General features: G+C 44.3%; 1 protein-coding gene across 1 annotated transcript in view; it reads left to right on the forward strand.

Moving 5' to 3' along the window:
• The window catches only part of PDGFA (platelet derived growth factor subunit A), an 83,875-nt gene that overhangs the window by 41,225 nt on the left and 14,931 nt on the right, over positions 1-27,719 (forward strand). The gene's annotated exons all lie outside the window — the stretch shown is intronic.

The following is a 27,719-nucleotide window of genomic DNA, read 5'->3' on the forward strand; positions in this document are numbered from 1 at the left end:
AAAGCCACTACATGCTGATGTGCAATGCCAGCCACAGCATCCCAGCACCCTCCTCCCTTCAGGTTGGTTGTCAGACTTGATTTGGAGCCCAGGCACCTGGGATAGGAGCTCAGGCAACCACTAAGTGTGTTCTGCCCCAGGGAGAGCTCTCACCCTCAGGCTGGCTGGCGATGGGAGAGGAGGAAGGGTTTTCAGCCTGCTCTCATGGTTTAGACTTGAACTTGGAACTGTTTGTTTTTGCTACGCCGCCCCTTCCGCCCTAGTTAATAGTCAACTTTGAAACCCAGCTTTATGTCCCATGTTTGATTTACATTTCAAATGCAGGGCCAGCAGGGCAGGCTGTCTAAATCACTTGTCAGCACAGGGGAAGGAGGTGACACAGTGGGAGGAAAAAGTGAGACGCGGCTGTGGCCCAGGATAAACGTTCAGGCAGCTGGGCAGAGCTGTGACTGCCAGAGTCCCCAGCAAGCAACAAATGCTCACCTTGCCCAAAGGTTGGGGTCTAACCCAGGCACCACACAGGGACAGCTTGTCTCCTTTGATTTACGCTCCATTCCTCCAGCTCTATAACCCTGCATCCTGTTTTCCCTCTCCTCTGCAGCTGTACGTGGAGGTGAGGGCTCAGAAAGACCCAGCAAGAGGAGTTTCTCTTGAAACCAAAAATAGCCTGTCATGATTTTACTTTTTTTTTCCCTGGCATGTCGCAATCTCAAATTTATCACTGAGTTGGCATGCAGGAAACCTCTCTGATCGCCAGTTGGAGGGCACAGGGCAGAGTGAGTTCACCGGCCACTCTCGAGACCCGTCTGGCTGGAAATATCATTTTCAGCTGCTCTTTGATGAGGTAACATCAAGGAGCAAAGCGACTGCACACACCACCAGGGCCACTGCCAAATGGTTTGCAGGGCCAGTCAATGCTGCATTGAAGGAAGGGGAAACGTTTGCAAAACCGGTCAGAAATGAATGAGATGTGTTTTAAAGTAATTACTGTGCAGACTGTTTACTTGGAATGACACGAATATGATCAGGCTGTCCTTAGAGACCTTCTCAGGCTTGACCTGATGGATGTGGTGATGCCTAATCCTGCCCTGATGCTGCTGCTGCCTGGAGCTGTTCTGTGCATGTCTCCACAGCTCATCAGCTCAGTCCTGCTGGCTGCCCTGATGTGTTGGTGCAACAGGACAAACCCTTCCTTTCATCTTGTGAAATTAATAGCAGGATCCTTGGGCTGCAGAAGGAACAGCCCCTCGTGGAGGAGGCAGGTGGAGCAGCCAGTGTGGAGGCACAGCCCAACACCCTCAAGGCTGCTGAGAGCATCATGCCTCTCCAGTGAGCCCACATTCGCCCCAGCTTCCCAAGATTTTGCTGGAAATAGCTACCTCTGCTTCTTGCAGGCATGTTAAAAACTACCTGCCAGGTTCAGCTGATGAAAACCCCCATAAATTCGTTCATCAGCCTTATTCACAGAGAACTGCTGCTTAATGCTCTGTTTCTTCATAGCTGCAATTTCTCTCAGTTTATTTTAACGTGGTGCTTTGCTCTCAGTCTCACCACACACATCCTCTATATTGCCAAAAAGGCACTGATGAGCAGGAGCTGTTTTACCAGAAATCACATTCCTGTTCCTGTTCCTTGGCTCATTTCTCCCTCATTTCCCTTTGCCTTCCTATTTTAAGACTGCATGCATGACATACCTGTCAGCTAGATCCACTCAAATATTTATCCAGTAATTTAATCAGTGAATTTTATGGTACATTGCTAACTACATTGATGATTTTCTCCCCATTCACCTAGCTTGGGTTGCAGTGTGTTAGGAAGGCTGCAGGTTCACAGGGATGTATGAAGCCAGCAAAGTTTATAAACCATAAAGAATTTCTCCTTTTTTTTTCTTGCAGCCCTGAGCCCTGTGAGGAGCCCTGGCTGTGAGCTGTGCTGAGGGGAAGGGGAAAGCTCCAGATCTTGCTGGGATTTGGGCATCAACGTGACCCCAAATCAGCCTCAGCCAGGGCCAACTGCCAGCACATGCCGAGGGAAAAGCAAACAGAGAAGGGGCAGAGTCCACTGAAACTGGGAGTGAGGGATTTTACCTTTAAATGTCAGAGCACACCCCCTTTTTTCACTCTGTGTAATCCCCACTCATTCAGGAGACAGAAATAGTCTTTCATAGGGAACTATGCCCCCAAAGAAAGCTCTTAAGCCAACCCAGCTTCCAGGTTGGAGCAGCTTTAGGAGATACACCAAACCTCCAGCTGTGCTCTTGAAGCTCAGCTGACCCCAGGCCGGAGCTTCCCAGAGCCAGGCACCAGGCTGGGCACCCCAAATCCACCCTGCTCTGAGCCCCAGGGCTGGTTAACCCTGAGCTCTGGGAGTGTGACCAGTCAGCCCTTTCCTCACCTCAAAACAGGGCCTCAAAGACAGGGAGGAGTGAGAAGTAGCACCCTTTTATAGTGTGAGTAATGGCTCAGCAATATGTTCCCCCGGGGCAAGGTATGCTCCACACACCGCGATTTCAAAAGAAGTTAAAAAAACCCCAAAAAAACAAAGAAGGAATGAGGAACTAACTCAACACACCCTGTAGGTAGGTTCTGGCTTCCCAGAGGAGAATTGGAGTACAAACTTCCAAACTGTGCTCAACATGTTATAAACAGCTTTGCCTTTTTCTTTTGCCCCTTCCCCAACCTGAACCCCTGTTTTGCTACAGGATAATGCTCTACCTTAACAGGATGAGAGAGATGTTGTATACGTGTAGACAGAGATACTTTATCATCCATTTCCATTAATAGCTATTAAGAATAGGGCTAGAAATGATAATCTCCCTCTGCTGCATCCTGTGCCCATTCTCCAGGAATCCTGTTACTTAATGTTTGAAACATCCTTCAGAGGATGGATGGATATAGTTGCCCCCCACTCATTCCTGGCTCTGGAAGCAGCAGCACACCCACAGCCCTGCTCACCACAAGCCTTGGATTTGCCTGCAGAGGTTCAGGCATTTGCTGAGGGGCTTTGCTGGGCTGGTGTGCTTGATATCTTGCAGGGTAGGGTGGGAAGGCAGCGGGAGATTAAGGATTTTATCATGTTCCCAGCAAAGTTTGGTGCAGTTTCATTGATTTGTGTGGAACAGGAGCTGACCCTCGTCGTTTGCACAGCTGGGAAAGAAGCCTGGGATGATCCCAGGGTCCTGTCCTTCCCTCTGTTAGGCTACACTTGGAGAAATATGGGACATGGGGGAATTTATACTCTCTTCCAACCACGAAGGTTGCTCCAAAAAGAAGCAATGTTATATAATAACAAACATAAATCTATAATAATTACATAATAATGTGTATTATCAGTGCATCAGTGTAAGTGCCAGGCTGGACACAGTGCCTTTCAGAATACCTTGGCAGTTTTACTAAAACAGCAGATAAGTGGAGATTGATACAACCTTGTCAGAAGTGTGGATATTTTCTTCCCCTGTAATACCTGCACTTAGCTGAAATTCCACAAGTGATTTCATTTTACTTGGGTATATCTCCTCCAGCAGTGGCGTGAGACATATTAGGAAATAACTTCAAACTTACTGAAATTCAAAGGATTTTCATTTTATCAGCAACCTCTAACAGTTCTGGTTAACTGCTGAAGTGACACTGCCTTCACCTCTCAAACAGCATTATCTGATTTTAGCCACAGTATGAAGATTAGGAGATGAAAACATTTTGGGCTGGGACATCTCTTCTTAAGACTCCCCTTGTAGATGCCATCAGACTAGGTAGCTCAGCATGCCCTGGTTTTCTCAAAACTCTTTGATAAAATTATAATAATAATTGTAGTATATTAGTTAGTCCTCAGGGATAGGTCTGTTTTCCATGTCTGTAACCTTTACTGCTCTGGGATGCAAGCTATTTGTCTTGGCAGCCTGAAACAGCCCATAACCTCACCATGATAACCATTTTTAGTTCGGCCTGTAGATGTATCTTTTCTTTTCTTTTTCAAATCCATCTGTCCTGAGAAGTCAAATTCCTGATTTTATCTCAAACCACCCACCCTCTTCTCTTACAAAGGAGACCTCAGAACAAACCCTCATCCTCTTCCCTTGCTTTTTGGTTTTCCCTTGCCTCATTCTGAAAGACATTAATGTTTCTCTTTCACTATGTCTGGGTTAAATACTTCTGTTCCTGGAATTTCTGGACTCTGATGTAGGGAGGTTCTGTATTTATTACCTTGCAATAACAGCCAAAACACTTCTGTTGAATTTACAAGTTTTAAGAACAAGACAAACAACCCAGAAATAATTTTCCTTCCTTAACAAACTGTTGATGATGGGTGCATGCATGAGAACAGAAACCAGCTCTTTCCCCATCCTTTTTCTACTTTTTCAGAGGAAAAAAACGGGAAAAACATCTCTGCTAGAAAAATCATTCAGTCTCGTTGGCAGTGGTTTGCCATTCAGCAGGTTCATTCAGGCTGTTTTCATGGGTGATTCCTTTTTCAGATGTCCAGCATCCAAATATAGCAGATGTGGATGTTTTCTGTCTTTGAAAAGAGAAAAATAGTCATTTTGATGAAGACAGTGGGGCTGATGTGAAATGCAGAGTGAGACCCAGTGCCTGGTGAGAGCCCTCAGCTGACTTTGATCTTCACACTGTCCTGGGGGCAGATGTGGGGAGTCTGTAACTAATTTAGAGCAGAGCATGGGGCTATTCCACGTTGCCCCAGGCTCTAGTTGAGCCCAGAATCTGCACAGGGCAGGAGGGACATAGGTCTGTCTTCCCCCTGTGCTCTCAGTGCCCTCATCAGCTGCTCAAGTGCAATTAGACTGAGCAAACTTGGCAATGGAGGGAAGAATTATGCTGAAGAATTGTCTTAGGAGTGCTGTGAAAGTGGCAGCAATTTGAGAGGCACTGGAAAAAACGCCTCTGGTAAAACATGTACTTCTTCACCAGAGTTATAGGCGTAGGCACAAAATGATGTTGAGTGTTTCTTGCTTCCCACAAAGTGCAAAGCTGTTCCTTTAGGTTCATCCCAAATCCTCTGAGTGACTAATTCCCTCTTGGAGTTAGCAGGGAGAGACACATTGGTCTGTTACGCAGACTTAGCAGGGATTATTTGCTTTATCACCACCAGCTTTCCTACACTCCAGAGCCACTCTTATTCCCAGCCAGATGTTCAGAGGTGGGCCCAACATCTGGGCGAGGCTTCACCAGACCTTCCTGGTTCTCACTGACAAATATCTGCAAAATTATTTCTAATCTGTTTGGTTTTATTGCCATGAGGCCACAGTGAATAGCCCCACAACGTGGATTCAAAACTTGGGCTCCCACTTGGCCATCCCTGGTGGGCAGTCAGGGACTTTTTTGGGTTTTGAACCTCTGCCTCCTTGAGGGACTCATGTCATTGCCTGTTTTGCTGACAATCAAGGTTGTTAAACAAACTCTGCTGCCTCTTGGGAACCAATGGACAGACATTCTTCAGTAACATTCAGGGGTTTACCTCTGATTAGTAACAGAGAAACATTAAAATAATTAATATTAATGTATTAGTAGATAGCATATTTTATTACATCATGATATGCATATTATTAAGTTAAGGGTAATTTCTAGCTAATTAACACCAAGTTTCTTTGGTTATGGGCTTTGCTCAGTTGACCACTGTACTGCTTCTGGAAGTGAGGTGTGATATAGAGTTGCAGGATCAAAACTTTAAATTTTTTAAAATTGTAATTACTATAGTTTTCAACATCCCTGTCTGAAGAGTACTGGACTGGAAGGTGTCCAGTGTCACTTGAAGGAAGGTTACTGGGTGAGTACAAACATGCCATATTTATTTAAATCTGTCATTTCCTTTCCCCATGGTTCCTCCTAATTCAACACCATAAAGGCTTTGCCTCCTCGATGATGTCAAGAAAAAGTCTTTGTTTGAGCCAGTGACATAAGCCAAGCTGCCAGAGATCTCTTTCCTCAAGCACAGGTGTCATTCCTCTGGATCTTTCCAGTTCTACTGCTTAAGTGTATCCCATTTATTCTGGTTATCTGGAAATCCTCCCTTCCCCTCCAGCCCAGTCCACCTTTCATCCCCACCATCTGGAAGACTGCTGTTAGGCAATGCTATCTTGGTCTAATTTGCTAGAAATAATTGATTTATTACTTCTACATACCTTTCCTGATTTTCCTGGACATGGCAGAAATAACAGGCTGTTCTGGTCTTAAAAAACTTCATATAAATTGTAGTCACACACGACATATCTCGGCGATAAGGGGACCTGAGCTCAAAGGAAGCCGCATCATATCTCAACCCTCTGGAGCTTTGAGAGGTTTATTTTAATAATATCCTGACTTTAGCATATACAATCCACGGTCTTTGCCAAGCTTAAAACAACAGCCACAGGAGGATCCTGTCGTACGTTTTGCAACCGGTTCTCACATCAGCAGAGTGCTGATCCTGCATGGAATTCATTCCACATTTTATTCATTATCTGAATGAGTTATCAAGACAGCTCTCTGCCTGGCTGGAGGTACCAACATAGTGCAGACAGATTTTTTCCCACAGAACTCTCCGAAGCGATACTGTCAGCATGGCTATATTTAATGGGCTCTACCCATGCAGTCAATCTCTCAGTGCAGGAGAAATAGTTTACAATCTCTGAAACCCTACACTGCTCCCTGCCATGGAGCAGTAAAAAGTAACATCTACCGTCATTCCTCTTGCATGTCGCTGGATCCAGGGGGAAGGGAAGGCTGATAAGACAATGAGGACATTGAAAACAATATTTTAAGAGGGAGGGCAAGGCAGAGAAAGAAATAAAAATATCAGTAGTCAGCATCTGCAAGCAATCTTTAACCACTAAAGGCTGCCTTTAAATTCACATATGTCATGCCCTTCTTACCTTTGCTTTAGGCTTGGTTTAGACCTAACCTGTGATCTTCTTTATATCATTGCTATTGCTGAGTGAAGAGTTAGGACAAAGACTGTTGCATGCAAAGAGGTTTCCCTCAAGTTAAATGCCACTAGGCAGAAAATAACTGACATTTTGGGGAGATAACACAGGGCAGCATTATGTGCTTCGGAGTTCTGTGCTGTAGCCCTGCAGAATGCCTGGCAGAGCTGCCACACACATTCAGGTAAAGGTCATTTGTGCAAAAGTGATTTCCATGAAATAAAATTGCCTGTTTGCCAATTTTAAAAAGCGGTCTGGTCTGTGAATATGGCAGAGAAATGTCACTACATGCTGATCAGGGGGCTGGGGTAAGTGGCAGGATAGTGGTGTGACCTTCCCTTCACATCTGAAATCAATCTCCTGGGGTGTGGAAGAGGGGTTGGTGAGTGATGTCTGTGAAACTCGGGGCTGGGGATGGGAAGGCTCCACACTACTCATGGCATGAGCACCATGGAGGGAGAACAATAATTTCAGTGAGGCATGGCAGGATTTACCTTCAAAGCAATGACACTGAGGAAAAATAAAAGGACCAGATGGGACAACACAGCTGGATGGCAGTGACAAGAGGGATGGAGAGCACTGTACCTGGGAATGAGCTGTGGCACAGCTGGGTCAGGCAGCTCATTGTGATTGAAAATGCAACTCAGCCATGGCAGGGAGAAGGCCAGGAGCTTATATGAGACATCTTCTATCTCTGTAAGCCCCAAACCTTATTTCTAGGGTCTTATTGTTAGAAGTTCTACTGAGCTGGGAACTGTGGAGGTTTTGAAATACAAACATTTAAAGGCTACCTTATAGCTCAAAGCTTTAGGATTGATGTTCATCACCTTTTACCATGCTGTGTTTTGTGTGTGTGTGTAGATCCCTTTTTAAAAGTCATAGACTACATCAATTTTTAATTGTCCAGGTCAAGATTTGCTCTTCTACAAGGCATAGGCATAAAGTTGATTGCTCTTATGACACAGTTTAATTCTTAACTCTTCAGTCAGACAGGAAAAGATCCAGAGTCTTCTTGCCCACTATGTCCTCCTCCTCCCCCCTTTATGAAAAAAATACCAAATGTGCAAGTTATAAATAACCCAAGTTATCTAACATTTCACCATATAAGGAATGAGCAGAAGTGGAAATGCTGATTTCTTTTTTGCCTTTAGCATTCAGACGAAATGGACAATGCAGCAAACTGAATATTCCCAGTGAAAATGGTTTTGGGTAGTTCTGGTGTTATGCCCTGCTCCAGGCTTGGTTGGCCCACTTGCTGATGATTCAACAGCCAGGAAGCAGAAGTTTGGCATTATAATCCTAAAACATAATGGTCTCTGAGCAGTTTGAAAGGAAGGGATGCAGGGCTCCCCTACTCTTGTGTTACACCCTGAGTAAGGGTAGGGAGCACACAGGAAGGGACTGTTTGCAAGAGCTTGTGGGACATGTATGCACTCGCCAGAGATTGTCATGAGCTCAGTAACACCATCTTCACTGCTGCCTTTAGCCAGAGAATGGATATTCTGAGGGCAAGTACAGGCAGTTAGAGCTGTTGTCATGTAGATTAATCTTGGGGTAAGGTTTGAAGCTAATCTAGAGCTAAAATGGGAGTCTGAAGTAACTGGTTGGTTTACACCATTTTTTGCCTTATTAAATCATAGGTGTCCTTCCAGACCCCTTTTCCCCCATGAGCAGGAGCTGATTTGGTTCTGGGAAGCAAATTCCTTCCCTCTGTGCTTCTCCTCTGAAGCCTGAACTGGCCTCCCGTTAATTCATATGGAATTGAAAAAGGGAGGAAGATATGAAGCTGTTCTGAGCTTCTCTCTCTCTCATACAGGGAGATATCAGCTACTGAAAAGCAGTTTTGTATCCCCTGGTAACACCAGGCTCAAGGAACATTTCACAAATACAGAATCTGGCTACCTGGTTATTAACAGCCCAGTGCTTACTAACAGTTATCTCCCACTCTGTTTGCTCACAACCAGGTATGAAAACATTCATGCTAAAAACCAACAATAATGGGCAGATTCACTGATTTGGGAAACAAAGTGAGTTGAAGCAATGAACCACAGTACATGTTTTTTTATACATGTACAGCAGCATAAGGAAACTGTGGGAAGCTAATTTGCAAGCCTGTTTACTGAATACCTGGAACAACTCCCATTTCCCATTTAAATTAGCTACAGGAAGCCAAGTGTCTAATTTGCTTCTCCAGTACCTGCTTGTTCCACTCATTTATGTCCTTACCCTCATGCATTTAGTAGAGCATCTCTCCTGGCATTTCAGATGTTTATTGCTGCATCTATAGTCTGTGGAAGCCTTTCCAGGGAGAAATAAATGCAGCTTGCTAGCAGACGGGGCTGGCTCTGTACCTGCCTTGCACTTCATGGGCACAAACAGCTATTTGGAGTCAGGAGAACAGCAGGTCAGGGTTATAACATCCAAAATCCCTGGGCCAAAAACAGTATGCAGCTCTTGCAAAGGCAGGGACTGAGGAGCAGCCTCCTATTTGTGGTCAGTGGTAAACCTGTTCTGTATCCGGAGAGCTCTGGCTGCCCAGTGTGAAAGCAAAAGATACCCAGGCAGGGTAATAATGGGATTTAAAGTATTCCTTTCCACTCACTACAGCACCCCAAAGCTGCTTTCCAGCCTCACCTGCTCAGGGCTAACCCAGGCTGTGAAGAAAGCCATCCATTGTGCCACCAATTTTGTTGTCTCCTTGGAAAAGAAAGGGTTGTGGCTTTGGCTGTGAGAATTGCCGATGGAAAATGGTCCTGGGTTTAGTCCCTGTGCTCTGTCTCCAGAGTCTGTGAGCTTGAAGGCTGGGCGTCCCTAACCAATTATGGGCTGTGCTAGCACTGCAGCTTGCTTTTCCAGAGGCAGGTTTCTCAGTGGAAAAATGTGAGAAGTGTCAATGAATAGTGACAGTTTGGAGAGCACTGGGCCAAGGTTTTGTCTTGCCCATGGACACAGTTACATAATGGTTCTTCATCAGCTGGGGATTTTCCTTAACCAAAAGCTGACCTGGAATATGCAGGTAACACAGACAGAGGAAAGTAAATGCCTCTTGTTTAGCACTTGAAAACTGGTATACTTTCAGTGAGATTGTACTAGGTGATCTTGTACTAGGTGATTCTACAATTTGCAATGTCATAAAGCATGTGGAGCAGGACTTTAAATGTCTTCTCCAACTGCTGGTCAATTCTGTCACCAGCCAGCCTGCACCTATGATCAGAGGGTGACTTTTCAATAGAACAGTAAATGCCACTTCATCCTCATACATTTCGTGCATTTGTTTGTTTACTGTTGACAAAAGAGGAAAATTCCTTTATTCTTTTCTCTCCTTTCTCTCCAGAGAGGTCAGGATTTATCCCTGAATGATTACATGATCTGTTTCATGCTAATTAAATAGAAAGCAAGTAAGAACTATCGTTTATGGAGTCCTTAAGCCCAGAGGTCTTATTTTACATTTCAGAAGGAAATTGAAAACATTATTCCTTGGAGAACTGAGATATAAAAACACTGGGAAATATTCATGTAAGCGGAGCACACAGAAATATCTTTCATTTATGCTCCCATTTGTTAAAACAAAACAGTACTTTTTTAAGCAAATGATGAAAATTGAATACTTTCTTCACAGTAGGAATATCACTGGTATCAGTCTTATAACCAGACTGACCATCTACCCCCTGGCCCTGGAAAACATCCTTTACAATACAGTGCAGTCAGAGTTTGTCCCAGTAGGTGACTTGTCTTGCTAAAGCTGTTGCAATTTGCACAGTGCTCTTCTTTAAAATAATCATTTAAAGTAGAGGTGGAAAAAAGAACTGTCACTCTTCCAGTATCAATGTTTGATTCACTGTTTTGACTCCTTTAAGCACATATCATTTTGTCTTCCTGAAATGCCATACAGAGTGAGTGAAATGCCTAACCTGTAGTTAAGAACAGCATATTTTTAAATCAATGCTGAACAGTAAGTAGTTCAATGGAGTTCTAATAAAAAACCAAACCACCAAAACAAAACCCCCAGCATCTAGCAACCTGGAACCTGCAGCTGCTTCTTTTGCTTCCTCAGTGATTTAAGTTTAATTTTACAGGCTTTATTACATTACATGATCTCACCCTTTTCGTTCTCCAGGTGGATGAAAACGTGGTCATTGAAATGATATTCCTGTGAAGCTGCAGAACTCAGTTTGGTGGAGGAAGAATGGGGCATAGGTGGTAAATGTTTCTAGGGCTGAATCACCTAAATTAAATTACAGCTCCTACAGAACCTGTCTGGAGAGAACCATTTGAAATTAAGGCTTACAGTAAGACAGGTACTCAGGAAGGAGAGCTGGTGATCAATCAAAGTAGCACTGAAGAAGATGAATTATGGAGAGATTTTGGCTTTAATTGGCTTTGGACACAATTATAGGTAAAATCTCCCTTTTACCTAAGGCCTTAATTGACATATATGAACAAGTCATCCAGGGAAAGGTGGGTGGGGAAGGCAGCAGCAACCCAGGAAAGCCACACAAAATTGCCAAAGCCATTTATTATCTTAGTGACAGTCGTTAAAGAAGGCTGGAAAGCTCCTCTCTCCATGGATGCTGTCAGTGAGCTTTGGGATATCAGTGACCCATATCAGCACTGCAGAGCAAACTGAGGGTGCTTGCAGCAATCAAACAGAAGAAAATGAAGCCTTTCCTGCAGAATTGCACAGAGTTTGGAACATTAGGCTGTGTGAATGTCCTTCCTGCAAATGTGGGAAACGCTCAGCCATACTATCCTCCATGGCACCTTCTTGAAGGATTGGGACTGTACCTATCAAAATCCCTTCAATTTCATGGTTTTTCACTGGCTACTGATACCAATGAAGTGCTTCAGGAATCCTTCCATGCCCAAAGCAGCTGTTTTGCACCTGGTTTTATGGGAAACTGTGAAATGAGATTTTCTCAAGATTTTTGGGGGGTTGAGTGTGGGACTTAAAGAATTTAAAACAACTACATGAAGCTTTATTACTTAGTGAAAATCATACATCCTGGAAGAATTCATTACTAGAAATCTAATGAACTATTAGGACCTCCTATTTAATATTTGGATGTTATACTGATTTCTGATAAATATTTTCAATCGGGAAGGCTAACTGTGGTGAATAATCTTGAAAAAATCTTTTATACCAAGAGCAAGCCACCAAGATTTGCATTTTGTACGTAAATAATCCACACAGCATAAGCATGACACATGATAAGTTATAGAAAATACTGTGCTAAGGCTGCTGGAAATTCATCCATGAAGATGGAAAACTGTATTGCGAGTTGAACATTTTTATTAGTATTTGCTTCAGTTACATTTCCATTTTCAAGTAGAAAACTGATATTTTTTTGGCTGAAAGTTCTTCCCTCCTCCGGCTCCCAGTGCAAAAACGTCCAGCCATTTTCTACTAAACAGGTTTTTGGCTTTCAGGTTTCCAAGGAACAAGGCAAATATATCCACCGTGTCCCTTGCCTAAGCCACTTGATTTTACTACAGCGCTGGGGAGGTTCACAGCTCAGCAGAACAACAGCGTGCAGTGTGTGACAGCAGAGAGGCAGGAAAATCATGTTTCTGCCCCCACAGCTCGCAGTGTGCAGGGAAGAGAAGGAGAGGAAAGCGGAAAGATGTGCCTAAGCAGAGATTTAGCTGGGTTTTATGAGCCCAGTCATTCTTTCCTGCACGAGAGTTCCAGTGAGACAGAATGCCTTGGGGTGAGGTTTGGAAGGGGATGTGATGGGTGAGGCAGGAGGGAAAAATGACGGAAAAAAAGTAGTGGAAAGGAGAGAAGGAAGCCTGTGGAGGGGGAGGAAACTGATACAGAGAGGGAAGAGGTCAGAAAAGGGAACAAAAAACCCACAGGAGAGGAGAGTGATGCTTGGTGGGGGCATGAACAGAGGGGCAGGACAGAGGGTACCCAGGGTCACTGCATGTGAGGAGAGCAAAGCCTGGAGTTTCAGAGCTGAGGAGGGGGCAGAGCCCCAGAGCCATGTGTGTCCTCCATGGCTGCTGCTTTTCTGTGGGGGAGTCACCCAGTTCTGTGTCCTGGCCAGATTTCTCCAGGAAACAAGGGAAGGTAGGAACTGGAAGGCTGTACAAGTAGTAATGGCTTTAAACTGACACAGGGCAGATTTAGATTAGATGTTACATAGAAATTTTTCTCTGTGAAGGTGGTGAGACCCTGGCACAGGTTGCCCAAAGAGGTTTTCCCATCCTTGGAGGTGTCCAAGGCCAGGCTGGACAGGGCTGTGAGCAATCTGGGATAGTGCAAGGTGTCCCTGCCCATGGCAGGGAGGTGCAATGAGATGAGAATCAAGGTCCCTTCCATTCTGTGATTCCATGGCTTTTCCCCCTTCCCATCTGCTGCTGGGACAGCGTTGATGCCAGGGCTTTTGCCCCAGTGACAGATCAGGGGTGGGGAGGTTGGGAGCTCTCAGTGGGGAGCAGAGCCCAGTGCACAGTGTAATTAAACTGGTAGCTGCAGAAAAAGCATTTAGCCCAGTGGAAATGGATACACACAGATACATTTCATTCTTCTGCTATGAAATGGGTAACAGGCAGGGCGGCTGAGCCAGCCAGGCGATCCTATTACATTTCAAAAGGTAGCTCTAAGAATTCATCTTCCCCACACTCTGTGGTCCCATATGTTGTGTGAAGGAGATGGCTTTGCTGGAGCTACTATCTCCTATTGGCAAGATGGGGATATTCCAGGAAAGCTATTAAGTGAAACAGCTAAGTCTGGTGCTGATGGTATTTTTCCTCCCCCCTGAGCAAACTTTCTTATCTCTGGCTGTCTCATGTATTAGCACACATGAAAATTTTACTGATATGAATTATATAAATGCACTGGAGAGGCTGTTCTGCAGAACAGGGAGGCTCTATTGTAACACCACAAAAGCACCTCATGGATGAATGGATATAACAGAACAACAGAAAATCATTAACAGTTCACAGGCCAGCTAAGTGTGCTGACCATAATTTATTCGTATTTGCTTATATTTCTCTTCTGATTCTGACTAGGCATAAATTAGAAAACCTATTTAGCCATATAATGATCTCAGGGAGAAGTGCAGCTTAAAAACTGATGTCAGAAGTGCCTTCTTTTCATCAATCCTTGAGGGAGGGTCACAGGCATCTTTTGGTGAATCCTAACCAAGTGGTGTGAGATGTCACCACCTCTGTGGGGGCAGAAGGTAACACCCAAGGTCAATGTGTCCCCAAACCTCCAGTGGCCTCCTTCATCACCTTGTTCATCCTGGTGTGGCTTGGACACAGTGGAACAGTGGAGTGAGGAAGAAAAGACCTCGAGGGGAAGACCTTCACATGGGATGTTCTGGACTGCTTGAAGGTCAGGGTCCAGATCTCCATCATCTCCTGGCAGCACAGGGCAGCCTGGAGAGACTTTCAGAAGCAGAGGTGGAGGGAAGCCTCATCCCAGGCAGGTGTTTGGGCAGAGTACAGCTGGTGCTCCTTGCACACCCAACCTGCAGGAGGAGGCAGAAATGCCAGGAATGTTCCTCAGTGCAGTGATGAGCCAAGTGGCAGAAACATCTGGTTTTAAGCCATTTTCCTGAAACAGTTTATGGAGAAAGAAGCAGCTCTGAGTCTCACCAACCCTGGTAAGTTGTTGAGTCTCTCTCCAGCTGCCCTAAGTCACATCCATTCAAAAACCACTTAGACACACCATTGAGGTCTGCTGCTCAATAAACATTTCCCTCTTTGGGAGGAGACAGAGCCCACCCAAGTCTGGCCAGACAGTGAAAATTTGCTCTGTGTTTGGCCATCTGAGTCAGAGACAAGAAAAAAATCATTGTGCTCATGAAAGTCCTTTTTGTCTTGTGTGTGTGTGGGGAGCCTTCCCGACATTTCCATGATCTTGTCTGTTTTCTTGCTGAAGTTCTCATTTCTGTGCCATGCCCTGTTGATAAGCTGAGACACTTTTGAGAAGCTTCATATGGACAAAGTCACATTCACTTCCTGCTGCATGGCTAGGAACGGGGAAAGGCTTTGCAGAAGACCTCTTGCTTACAAGGGAAGGAAGTCAGAGATGCTGCTGAGATAAAACTTGGTTGATGAGGTTGCTTTGGGGACAAACTGGCATGTAGGGTCCTTACTGCAGGTGACGTGACTTGGAGTGGCACAGGGAGCCATCAGCCAGGTTCTCATGGACTTTGAAACCTCAGCCAAGGCACAAAGGCTTGGGCAGTGCTCAGCTGCTGATCATCTTTTCAGCAGGGCTGAAAAGTCCTGATTTCCAGCCCTCTTTTGAAAATAGGTCTTGAGATCTGAGATTAACATTTCCCAAGATACCTAAATGACTTAGGGGCCTATTTTCTGGTATTAACATATCTTAGCAACAATAGTTGTAGCTTGGATGATAGTTTGTTGTTAATGATTAAGAAATTACCTAGGTAAATTCTCCAAAAGGCTGTTTGAAACTTCTGCATTTCCAAGGGGTTTTGGTTCCTTTTCCTCTGTGTGGGATCTGGGGTTCTCCACCCCTAGGGAACAGGCAACCAACCATGTTTTCTTGATGGTTATATGGATAAAGTCCCAAATTTTTCTCCCTTGAAGCATGGGATCTTGGTATGGAAGAGGCTGAGAACCACTGGTCTATATTTAAAATTTTGTATTTTGTGCCAATTCTGTTATCGTTCTCCTAATATACTCCACTCTTTGCTTCCCAGGGGTGTACTTCCTTTAAAATATTTTCTTGGGTTTTTTTCTTCTTTGCATTTTTGCAGTGAGATCATCTGACTGGAAGTAAACTTTTAAATTTTGTTTTATATATAACTGTCATTTTTTAAAGCAAGATATTGGTACATTTCCTAGGACTTTATTGTATTTAGGTCTAATTGTTCTTTACTTAAAATCCATGGCTAAATTCCTGTTGACCCAATAAAAATAAGTTATATCAAGAAAATATATATTTATAGGATTATGAAAAGAATGGATTATTGCATAAGCTTTTTGTGTGTAATGGAAAGACATGATTAACCAATTGAACTGGGTTTGTGTGGCCTATTTATCTATCAGGTATTGTGAATGATCCAATACATTTCCTCTATTCATTTCTAATTCCCTGCTGAGCCAATAATATTTCCAAAAATACTTGGGTAGAGGCTGAGTTCATAGGTGTCCTACTGAGTGGTAGCTTGTCTGTATTTTTATGATCCAGTCACAGCAGGAAAGTTCACATCATTTGAAAAAAAAAATTAAGAAAGAAGGTGCTGAAACCTATGCAACTGTTCTCCTGCAATATCTGGGGCAGAGAGCACAAATCACACACAGAAACCTCCTGGGAGAGGCAGGTGGAGGAGCAGGGAATCAAAGAGCAGCAGAGCTGTGCTGTGCCGATAGTGACAATCGCTGTGAGCACCTCTGACATCACCCGTCGCTCCCAACCACGCAGCTCATAAAGATCTGTGATGGAATTATTGCTGAGTCACTGTTCAAGTGCCTCCCCTTTGGCCTCATCAGAGCAAACAGGAGCTGATCTCAGCCATGCAGGTGTTGGTTTGAACCAGTTTGCCATGAAGCAGATTGCCAGAGCTGAAGTCCTTGTGGGAGGAGATCAGAGACAAACTTTGGCTTCAGTGACTGCATCAGGCAGTGAGGCTGTAGGTGCAGCCTGGATGCTTTGCTACTGATAACCAGAGTGGGATTAGAGGGAAAAAAACCTTGGGAAATGCCTAGATGGGGAATAAATATTGATTTTCCGTCGTATAGTGATTAATTAGGACTCTGTGACAAGTTCTCTCTCTCCCACTTCTCATTCAGGCCTGTTGTTGGGGTGAAGAGCTGTCACCTCCAGGGCTCAGTGGGTCCCTTGCTTTTGTGACATGAGCTGCTCTGACAGAGTAGGAGAGCAGTGAGTGGGTAATGGTGAGAGCAGGGAGGAGAATTCAAATGGTTGCAGCCCAAAACACAAGCCTTGCATCAGAGCTGCTGTGTTGCAAAGGAGACACCACGTTGCTCAATGTCCTGAGTGAGAATCAGCTTTCAGAGGGTTGTAGCAATAGTCAGGGTTTGGAGGCAGCTGGGCTGAGCACTGATTTACCCTTCCCATGTGTGGGGAGAGATCTGCCTGTGTCTTTTGTTCTAATTTTCAATTTTTCTCCAGTAACGTCAGCCACGTTTGGATGGCCAGGACACAACAGGACAGAGCTGCTTCTGACCCAGGGCTGAGCATTCCTGCTTTCATTTCATTTTATTTTTCTAGCAGTGATCTTCTAGGAAGTTAGCATGAAGCAAAGTCATGCCACTGGCTCACTGCAGTCCCAGTTAGTCCTTCAAGCAGGCTTTGTCTATTCCTCCTGGAGTTGCTCACACGCACAAGGACATTAAGTTTTGAGGTGCCAACGCTGAAACTTTTCCAAAGCATCTGTAGATAGACTGTCCTTTTGTCCTCCTCCCTTCTCCCACCCCTCACCATCCCTTCAGCCTCCAGAGAAATGGTGCAGTGAAAGTTTGCATGGAAAACGAGGAAGGAAAGCATTGTAGACAGTGCTTTCACCTGCTGTGATGTGCACAATAGCCAGAGGCTGAAAAGACTCTCTTCGTTCTTCTAGGAGGAGAGTCTCATGTGAGCTCTCAAAATAGGATTTAGCAAGCCAGAGCTGAATTCCGTCCAGTCCCACTCTCTGCTGGAGAAGGAAAATCTTGATATTATTAACGTAAGAGGTGAGGTTAGCTCAGGAATCTGTGCCAGAAGAGGCTGAAATCCCTGCTGTACGTTCTGGAGAGCTGGAGCCTGATGGTTTCAGGCCAGGGTAGGTGCCCAGTTCTGTGGAGTTTCAGCTGGAACCGAATGGCTGATGTGCCCTTGAAAATCCCAGCCTGCAATTCCTCCCCACTGCAGTTACAACAGCACAAAGACAATGTGGTAATGTCTGCTGTGTTACAGAATCCCTTTATCTGGGGGAAAAAAAGTCCTGTCAGACTAATCAGGGAATTAGCAGTATTACAAAAGTGCTCCTCACAAATGCTAAAATGCAGACATGACTCAGATTAATTTTCAGATCAGGAAACTTATCTTTCTAGTGTGCAGCGCTAGCCTGTGTGAGAGGATTCTGGCTTTAATACGGATTTGTTTGGTGGCACTTGGCAGAGAAACAGAGGGCTTTAAAAAAAAGTTAAATTATTATTATTTCAAAATCTACTGGAAAGGATTTAGCAGCCTTTCTGAAACATTATATTTTCTCTGTTTTGGGGAGCTTTTTGACCTTTCATAAAGAATTTAATTATCCAGAATTGTCACATCTGATTTCTTTAAATACCCATAAGAGGAAAAAAAACCTCACAAAGCAAATGAAAGGTTGGTGAACTTTGCTTTATTTCGCTCACAATGCGAACTTTCAAACGGTTGGAAAATTATTTCCTTCTATTTTGAATGACAGAAGTTAAAGATAGGAATGACCTATTAGATCACTGCGAGCGTTTCCTCGACAATCGCGGTTCTGTTCCGCTATTCGGAAGAAAGGAGCACGAATTTCATCCTCTGAGCAGCTCCAAGGGCGTGTGGAGACCCTCATGGAGAGGAAGACCTGAGCCAACTCGGCGGGGACCGGATGCCTCCAGCACCAGGCTTGTGTTTGGTGGCCTTCTGAAATGAATGAGCTGCGTCTGCCCGACGTGGAGGGGCTGGGGATGAATAGCACAAAAAGCACGGCTATGACTGCTCCATTTATTGGATGTTTTGGCAGCATGGCTGAATAGCAAATGGATGTGGAAAACTGCTCGGAAACTCCCAAACAGGGACCTAGCTATGTGGGGGAACCTGCACTTCCTTCACCCTTTGACATTTTATTATTGACTACTAATTTTGCAACCCGTAGCCCATTTGAAGAGCACAAAAGAGAGTCAGCTTAGCACAACAATCATCTTGTTGGTTAAAAGCACCCATCTAGGCTCCAGTGCTCACATGACAGAATTTGTTTTCCACAATGTTTCCTGGGCATGGCTTAACTGCAATAATTTTTAAATAGGTTTCTTTTTTCCCTTTCTTCCCTTAAACCAGTATTACACTAGTAGGACGTATTTCTGATGGCAGGAAAAGACTTGTTCTTGTCCGGTTTGGAAGTAATCATGGAAAAGTCTCTTAGTATATCTCAAATGGAACAAATTGTTTGCAGCTCCTGCCCACTGGCTCTGCAGTAGCTCCCTGGGACAACCTCATCCAGCTCGAGGATTTTCCATGGCCAGTCTGCCCTGCAGCTTACAGGTCCTTGATCAGTGTCAGAGGGTTTTGCTTTCTCTACATCTCCAGAGGGTGACAGACACAATTACTGCTGCTCCAGCTGAGATTTATCCTGACTCTTCGTGGCACTTTATTGACTTTGGCTGAGGCTGGCTCTGTGCTCCTGTGTAGCAGGGTGATGGATGAGGCACACTCTGCAGTTTGTCAGCCCAGTGCCCTCCCAGAGCTGTGGTGGTATCTCCCAGTGAGCTGAGAGTTGGGTATCCAAACACTATTAAGCTTTATCCTCAGAAAGCTGAGCTGCATCCCACTAGCATCATTTTGTCACTGTCCTGTCCTGTCAGGTTAAATGCAGGGCTGTGGTCTCACACTGCACCTGCAAACACCAAGGAGAGAAGTGGGAAAGAGGGGCAAATCTGCTGAGGGCTGGGCAAGGAGGAGGATGGTGTCAGCTGCTGTGTCCTCCCACAAATGTCCCCCTAAACAGGACATCACCACCCTGGCTCCACAGATCCCTCACATGCCCTCCTCCAAGGGGCTTCTCTTTTGAAAAGTGGTCTTTCCTCTGTGGCTGCCACGTTGGTGTCACTGCTGGCTCTGAGTGGGACAGTTCCCTGTGCTGTAGAAGGTGCAGCTGATGCAGAGCTGTTGCATGTCCCAGGTTCTCCTCCACGATGGCCAAATCCAGGTCATGGTTGAAAGATGAAGCAGATTGCCATGTGCTGAACCCTGTGGGAGCTGCAGAGCTACAGGAACTGAAATATGCAGTGCTGGGAAGTCCAGCCTCCTGCTGTCTCAGGTATCAGACCCCTTAGTGCCCCACTGATTTTAGACATTAATTTCTCTCTGTCCCCTCTGTCTCTGTCTCTCTCTGCAAGCCAGGTAGATGATTTCCATGTCTGTAATGCCTCCTCAAAGGACTCAGATGGAAGAAACAAACCTAATGGCAGAACAAACCCTGTGAGCCTGTGTGTGCCTATTTCTATGCTTGAATAGAAGTGTTCACTGACTTTTGAGATGCCTTTGAAACTTTGGCCAAACTATTTCTTAAAAGGCTTTACAAAGAATTCAGTTTGACTTGCTTTTCCCAGCATGGTCTTAGCTGCAGAGAATTTAATTCTCTTGAAACAGGTAGAGTTTGTTTAGTCTTTCTGTATTTCTGGAATTTTCCTGGAGAAACCCCTCTATTTCCTAGATTTTGAGAATGCTGTTCTCTAATAAACTGCAGCTATATTTGTCTCAGCATTTGTATTTTCTCCTTGTTATTCTTTGCTCTGACACAAGTTGTCCTGACACAAGGCACAGTTTGAGCTCTCTTGCTTTCCCTCTGTTTCCCAGTGTTTCTTTTGAAATTATATGCAAGAGCACACATTCCACCTTGGCATTTGGCAGCCCCTTTCCCTCTTATCTTCTATTCATGAGCTTTTAGAAATGTCCTGCAGTAGCCCTGCCTGACTGCTGGGTGTCTAAGGCTTTTAATAGTTCTGCTAAGTTTAATTGTACTTGATTTTGCTGCTTCGTTTTTATATGCATGCCAGACAGCTCATCCCCTCAAGAATGTCCTGAAGGCATCCTCTGCCATAATAAATAACAGAAGTGATAGTTTAAGTACACATGTATAAATAAAGCTTGCTCTGGTGTGTGAGTTTGCCTAGCAAATATGAAAATGTGACCCAGGCCCTGCACCTCTGCATTCAAATCCTCGCTGTACAGTGAAATGAACTGGAATGTGCTACACTGATTTTCTTTGATAATGTCTGGCTTATAATTTACTTTTGGCTGAAGCAATGAGTGAGGGAAATCCATTTGAATAGCTTTGTAAGAACGCTTTATTTTTCTGGTGCTGCAGGCTGCAACTTTCACACTCTGAGACCAAATCCCTTTCGCATCGTCCAGGTCCTGGGGAGAGACATTTATTTAAAAGTAGCTGAAATGAAGCACAGAAACAAACTGTAAGTGATTTTTGGCATTACAAGTGCAGTGACTGTAAAGCAGTGGCTCGGCTCCATACTTTAATAGGCTTTAACGTATCAATTATAGTGCTGAGTAGTAATTAGGGCTATACAGCAAAATGCAGAGTGACCTCTAAACCGTTCCAAAGTTGTGGGAACTGGTGGGAAGGGGGATTTGGGAGCAGACTGGATTCTGGTAATCGTACCACAGGGTGCAAAAGAGAAAATGTGGCTATTAAAAGCTGAATTTTGTTTCAGCAATGCAGGCAAGCCTTGCCTACCCTCTGAAAGTGAAACTTCCCACAGCATGGAGCTAAGTGGGCTGAGCAGGGGGTAACCCTTCTGGGACCATGGGCAGCAGTGTGCTGGTCCTGCCAGCCTGCCCACTCCATTAAATGGATTATGTCTAAAAACCCTGCTCTGCTCCACTGTGCTCAGCTGCTCGGGAGCCTCTCAGGAGGAGGCTGAAAGCTGAGAGCTGGGGAATGCTGCTTCTCCTTTCAGCGTGGCCTAAAGACACCCCCAAAAATTCCACAGTACAAAGGGATGTGGCTTCAAGATGCACTCTGCCTTCCACCCTGCACTCAGCTGGTGGAAATGTGCTGATCCTGGCTTGGAAAGGGCACTCCAAAATTTTGGAGGACAGAGGCACTGCACCCCCTTCATCACCACCACCATCATCATCATGATCATGATGTTGAGAGCAATACAAACCACAAAATTACAAGTTTTTCTTCCCTTACTGGTTGTTTGCTGCTCAAACTGCCCTGGAGACAGAGTGAACTGCCTAGTGGTGCTGTGGATGTTTGGTTGTAGGGATGGCAATAGATATCCATGAGTGCCTGACCAGTCCTGAATGAGCCAAGCCCCAAACCTCCTCTTGTTTTCAGGGTGGAGTCAAAGCCACAAAATACTTCTGAGACGTTTGTAGCCAGTGATCAATTGTAAGCTAAAGAAATATTTATTTTGAAGCGTAAACTGAGCAGTGTGAATTTCTTTGCCCAGGATATTCCTCTTGATGTTACTATTTTGATCCCCCTAAGTTCATTGGTATAAATAGGGTGCAGTTGTCATCACATTTAACTATAAAAAGCCCTCCTCAGCTGACAGCATAGGTATCATAAAGTCACATCACCCCCTACTAAGCAATTTTCACTTGAGCCATATGCAAGCCTCTAAATGACAATTCTGCCTTTCTAGCCTTGGCTGGCATAGAATTTAGGAGCAAGGGAAAACTTTCAGAAACAAAGATTTGTAGGCTTGACACAGAGCACCAATGAATCATACACTTGAAAATTTCATCCACCATAGCCGAAAACAAAAATCACATACAAGCCAAAAATGCAAAGTGGGCCCCATGGATGTGACATGGCTTGGCTCACCTCCAGGAGGCTTCAGTAATCTTCTAGCATGGTTGGAAACATGCCAGCAAGTGTCCTTCACCAGGGTGGAGGGAGAGAAACGTTCACAAGAATGAATTTCTTCATGTGAGATCCCGCAGAGCGAAATGGCTGCACTGTCCTCATGAAGAGTGAGATGAAAGTTTATCCCATTTTAGGGCTTGGTTTTGTCTACCCAGTGCAGTACTTATTTGGGCTCCATGCTGTCCCAAGGTCTTTAACACGTTTATTTCTGTGGGTAGAGGAAGGGCTGGGAGTTGTGCTTCAGCTGGGGAAGGCATGAATGGGAATGCAGTACACATGTATAAATATGTGTTCCACCCCACACTGAGAGAATGGAAATTAGCACTGCTTGTCTCAGCAGCACAGAGAGTCAGGAGGAGCTCTGCTTGAGTGTATCTGAGCATAAAAATGAGAGGGGAGAAGAGGAGAGTCAGTCTGTGGAGGTAGGGAGGACTGCCAAGACTCAACTGGATAAGTAACACGTAGTAAATGCTCAGAGTCACCTTGCCAGACAAATATTTGCCTTTCGCTTTGAATGAAGACCAAATCATGTTCTAACTAGTAGGACCAAGAAATTCCACGCATTTTAGTAAGTTGAGTGTCCTGCAGAAACTCCCATGGTAAGTGTGTGAGGGTAGACTTTGGGGGATTGCTGGACAGACAGGAGGAAAAAAAATAACTCGGGAAGATATTTCAGTGTAGGAAAAAGATCAGAGGGAAGGCTGGAAACTGGGAACAGGGTGGAAAAAAGCTGTGTAAATGAGTGTGGCTAAATACACCGCTACAGTCAGTGGATAGTCTTCATATTTATGGTGGTCAGAGGGGTGGAATCCAGGAGCTGAAGAGGTCAAAATCTCTGGGAAACGCTGGAGACAAAACTATGTCTCCTCCCTAAATCACATTATCTCTGAAAAATATGTTATGGGAAGAATTAAAATCTGGAGTAAAGACCACAGTCCCTGGGCATTTCCAGTCATTCCTAACGACCGTGTAAACGTCCTTCTCTTGCTCGGTGAATTAAATGCAGAAGACAATAGTGGACAAAAGACAGCAGTAGAATTGTCCTTTTTGTGGCAGATGTGACCTTGGTATCATTATTTAAGGACGACACTTACAGGCAATACTCATTGTTCTCAGGCCATTTGCTCTGTCTGCTGTAATAGCCTTTTATGACCAGTTTTTGGAAAGAACTGATTTTATCAGCTGTTACTAGGTTGTTGCTAGTTTAGTGGCTCTGGTTAGGCTTCAGTGCATTTAACTCAGTTTTAATGAAAATATAAAAAATAAAGGAGGAAGGCTGAGATGGACCAGCTAGTTGATCACTGGGCTGTGCAAGAGCAGAATTCTGGTTGTGACCCCTCTAAGTGCAGACTACTCCTCTACAGTTTTGGGGTTTTTTTTTTGAAACTTTAAAATGAGCCAGAAGTGACACCTTCACACTTTCCCCTGGGAAACCTGGGATCCAGAGCTCTCTGCATTCAGTAGGAATCTTTCCATTGACTTTGATGTCCTTTGGACTAGAACTCATATTTCCATGGCATTTCTGGGACGTGTGTCTGAAATTCACTTGCTTCCCTCTCTCTTTCTCATGCATCGTTCTGGCCAACACATCTCCTGCCATAAATACAGCCCTGAGCACGCTCAAGAGTTCTCCAGTTTTCAGTCAGTAGCAAAATCTGTCTGATAGCCTGTCTGATTTTCCCCTCTAGCTTCATCCCATTCCAGCTCTCTGTATCCCCTTGGGCCTCTGTGATTCCTCTCCTTTCCAGCACCTGTGCAATCACGTTTTGTGACCTTGTATTGTGGATGTAAACATGGAAAAACTTAATTAATATGAACAAATGTATAAATTGTTTCACAATATACAGTCTAAGTACTTATGTACCCTTCAAAGGCATATCAGAAGCACCTGAATAAAGCCCTGCTTAGCAGCTATTAATTAAGTGATGTTTATACAATGCTTTGAATATGAGGAACGGTGAGAGTTTCCAAGTATATCCTGAACATTTTTCTCACTGGTATACAAAAATCAGGAATGTACTGAATTTCTCTTAATCCCTCCCAATTACCAAAGACTTTGTGAGTTGAAGAGAATCAGCCATGACAAACTAACAGATAGTCTTTCTTCCAGCTGGGCTGTCCTTTTGTCTCCTGAAAAATGGTATAAAGTGTAACTTCTTTTACCCATCTTGTTTATTTAAGCACATTTGTCAAAGCCTACCGCAGAATGGTCATTCCAGCTTAAAGAAATCCTTCCGGGTCAGAAAGTCCTTTGGATGTCTCACATCCAACTGCTCTCCCTTCCCATCCCTCTCTTTCAAGTCCTTGAAAGTCTGTCAAAGACTGGGTTGAATTCCTGAAACCAGCTGGAGTGTAGCTCCTCTTTTGTTCCCCACTGCCAACTGCAGAAAGCTACGTTCCCTGGGTTTTGTAGTCACCAGCTTTAAAATCCCTAAGTCCCATTGCTTCCTTTGAATGGGCAGATGCAAAGCAATGCTTTAAACCCAGGGATGACTTTACAGGGCTTTTCACTCGCCGTGTTGGATGGGCTGCTGTGCTGTCTCTGATTTCAAGGAAGAATGCCTTAAGCAGCCTGTCTGCTTCTTAAGACTATCAGAGGTAAGGCTAAAACTTGCAAAATGACATCTGGAAAGCCCAGATCATTGTCTAATAGAGAAATAGTATTTTCATCCCTGAGGTTTGAAGGCTATAAATATATTTCTATCAATGTAATTAATTCAGCTTAAAGGGATGTCTTCTGGTTTTGAGGTATATGCATTTAAACTTGGTTTAAATGGAGAACTGCTTCAAGTGCTGTAGGGCTGCTAAGTTTTACTGCACTTGAAGCAACTAGATGTTTGGGTAATTTTTGTCCTCTTGCTATTCATCAGTGAATTAATTTACTGTTCTGCTTACGGATAGAAGTACAACCCAGTTCATTAATCATATTGGGATTTTTAAACCTGTGCTAGTCTGTTATGACTTGTTCTTCATAAGGCTGAAAAATATTTCTTTCATCAGAATGGCTTCATGCCTATAAACATGTCCTAATTATATTTTCCTGGAATTAATCAAGTTCATTATGTTAAGTTTGGGATCTACATCTGAAGTGAATCTGAATTGTGAGTATCTGCCACATTCCCTTCAGACATTACTGATAAGAAGAGTGGTGTGGGATTTTCAGAAGTACACAGTTTTGGCCTAATTCTGTTCCTCTTAAACTCAACTGGAGTTTTACCTTTCTGTCAGTGGTGTGAATTTCAGTCAAACCTGAGCGCTTACAGTTTTGACAAATTTTTCAAACAACCTAAGAGAAAAAGAAAGAGAAAAAGAAGGTGTAATTGCATTTAGAATAAGCTGTAGTTTCCCTGTTTGATTTGGGTCTTTTCCCTGCATTTCTTCCCCCTCCCAAAATAGAGGTTTACCAAGCATTTAGAATGAAAAGTGATTAAATAGTCTGCTGTCAGAGACTTGGGGATTTTTTGCATGAGAAAATCCTTCAGAAACCTACAGAATCTCTCAAAACGACTCAAAAAGTCAGTGGGCTTATACCAAGAAGCCCCACTTGTACAGAAACTAAGACAATCTTTTTGATTTAAAGCCCTCTGAGAGGGTGATCTTTATCTCATTAGTTCAACCACAGTTGTTTCCATTGCAGTTTATTCACAAGGACCAAATCTTGAGATCTTTAACTCAGAGTTTGGTCAGGTCAAATAAAACTTTTTCCTGAGTAATGGTCCCAGGATATGATCTATTTCTGCTTCCTGATCTTCCTGTTGAAGATAAATGTAATCATACTTTCAGAACTGTTTAATGTTAAGGATTGTAAAAAAGGAAAGGGTTGAAAAATGAAGGAGGAAACTCTTTATCCATCAACCCAACATCAGTGTTGTCAAATTCCATATTTTAGCAAGCCCAGCCTTCTGATGTGGTCAGGCAATGTCCAGAAACACAGCACCTACCAATTCAGATGTTTCTTTGGTTCAAGTGCTGTTTGGTTCCAGTGCTGTGGAGTCAGGGGTAGGATGGGGTGCAAGGGGGTGCAATTCTGAGATGTCAAGGAGCCAAAAAAATTCCCTTAGACAAAAATTCCCTTATACAAAAATTCCCTGTGCCTGTCAGTATTTATGAATCCTTCTAATTGAAGGCCTCTCATGAGATCAGTGCCTGCCACTGCACAGGGACAGGGGGTGGCTTTGCTCTCAGAATTGGCTGTCTGGCTGCAGGTGAGTGTCTAGACTTCCACAACAACCTGTGGAGTCATCCCTGCTTCCAGGAGCCAACTCACCATGCCCAACCATGTGATGAATCACCCTCTGGCTCTCCTTCCCTCCCTCTGCTGATGACAGGGAAAGCCAGGATGGGTGACACCTCTGTGTTGAGAAGCTGAAATTGGATGAGATGATCCCACCCACGTCGCTCACACACCGCTAATTGCAGTGTCAAAAGATCTGGTGTGTGTTTAAAATGATGAATATTTAAATAGCCAGCTCAGGCACTGCAGGGTGGGGAACGTGGTGTGGGGGGAGATTTGGGCACCTGGCCTGAACCCAGTGGTTGTGGCCATGGTGGGAATGTCCAGCTGACCTTTCTCAAGGTCAGCACAACCACCTGAGCAGGAGCTGTGCAGCTCGTGGAGCTGTGGGGAGTCACTTGGAGAGTCCATTCCTCACAGCCAGGGGGGACAGGGACAGCCAGGGGGGAGGAGAGCAGCAAAAAGCTCATCCACGTGGAGTGACAGTGGCAGCAGATCCAAACCCCTCAGCTCTAACCACCAGAAAAGGCTTTGGCTTTGCCCAAATGGCAAAAGAGCTGCAACCAAACCCAAGAGCTCCCAGGGCTGAAACTTTAGTCTTAATCTTCCCAACATCAGGCTTCAAAGTGGCTTGGCTGCAAACAACTTCTACAGCTGATGCATAATTAAAAAGCCATTTTCATTCATTTCACAGGCAGTGCACAGATCTCTCAAATGTCCATTTGCTGCAGACTATCACCAGTAGACCATTAAACTTGGCCCTGGGCTGTACTTCTGCTCCTGCCTTTTGGTTAAGCACATGCGTTTCGTCTGTCAATAATTACAAGGAATTGAATTTTGGCTCTTTTATTCTGGGAACTGCCCTGCTGCTGGAAAAAAGCTAACAGAAAAATACTAGCGCAGAGTTTTCGACATTGTGACACTGCTTGGCATGAGAGATAGCTCCTTCTGACAAGTTAAATGCTAATTTTTATTGAAGGTAACAGTGAAATGGGAAATTGGT

The sequence above is a fragment of the Lichenostomus cassidix genome, chromosome 14 (genome assembly GCF_008360975.1).
Source record: "Lichenostomus cassidix isolate B80296 chromosome 14, HeHo_3.0, whole genome shotgun sequence".
Classification (NCBI taxonomy): Eukaryota; Metazoa; Chordata; class Aves; order Passeriformes; family Meliphagidae; genus Lichenostomus; species Lichenostomus cassidix.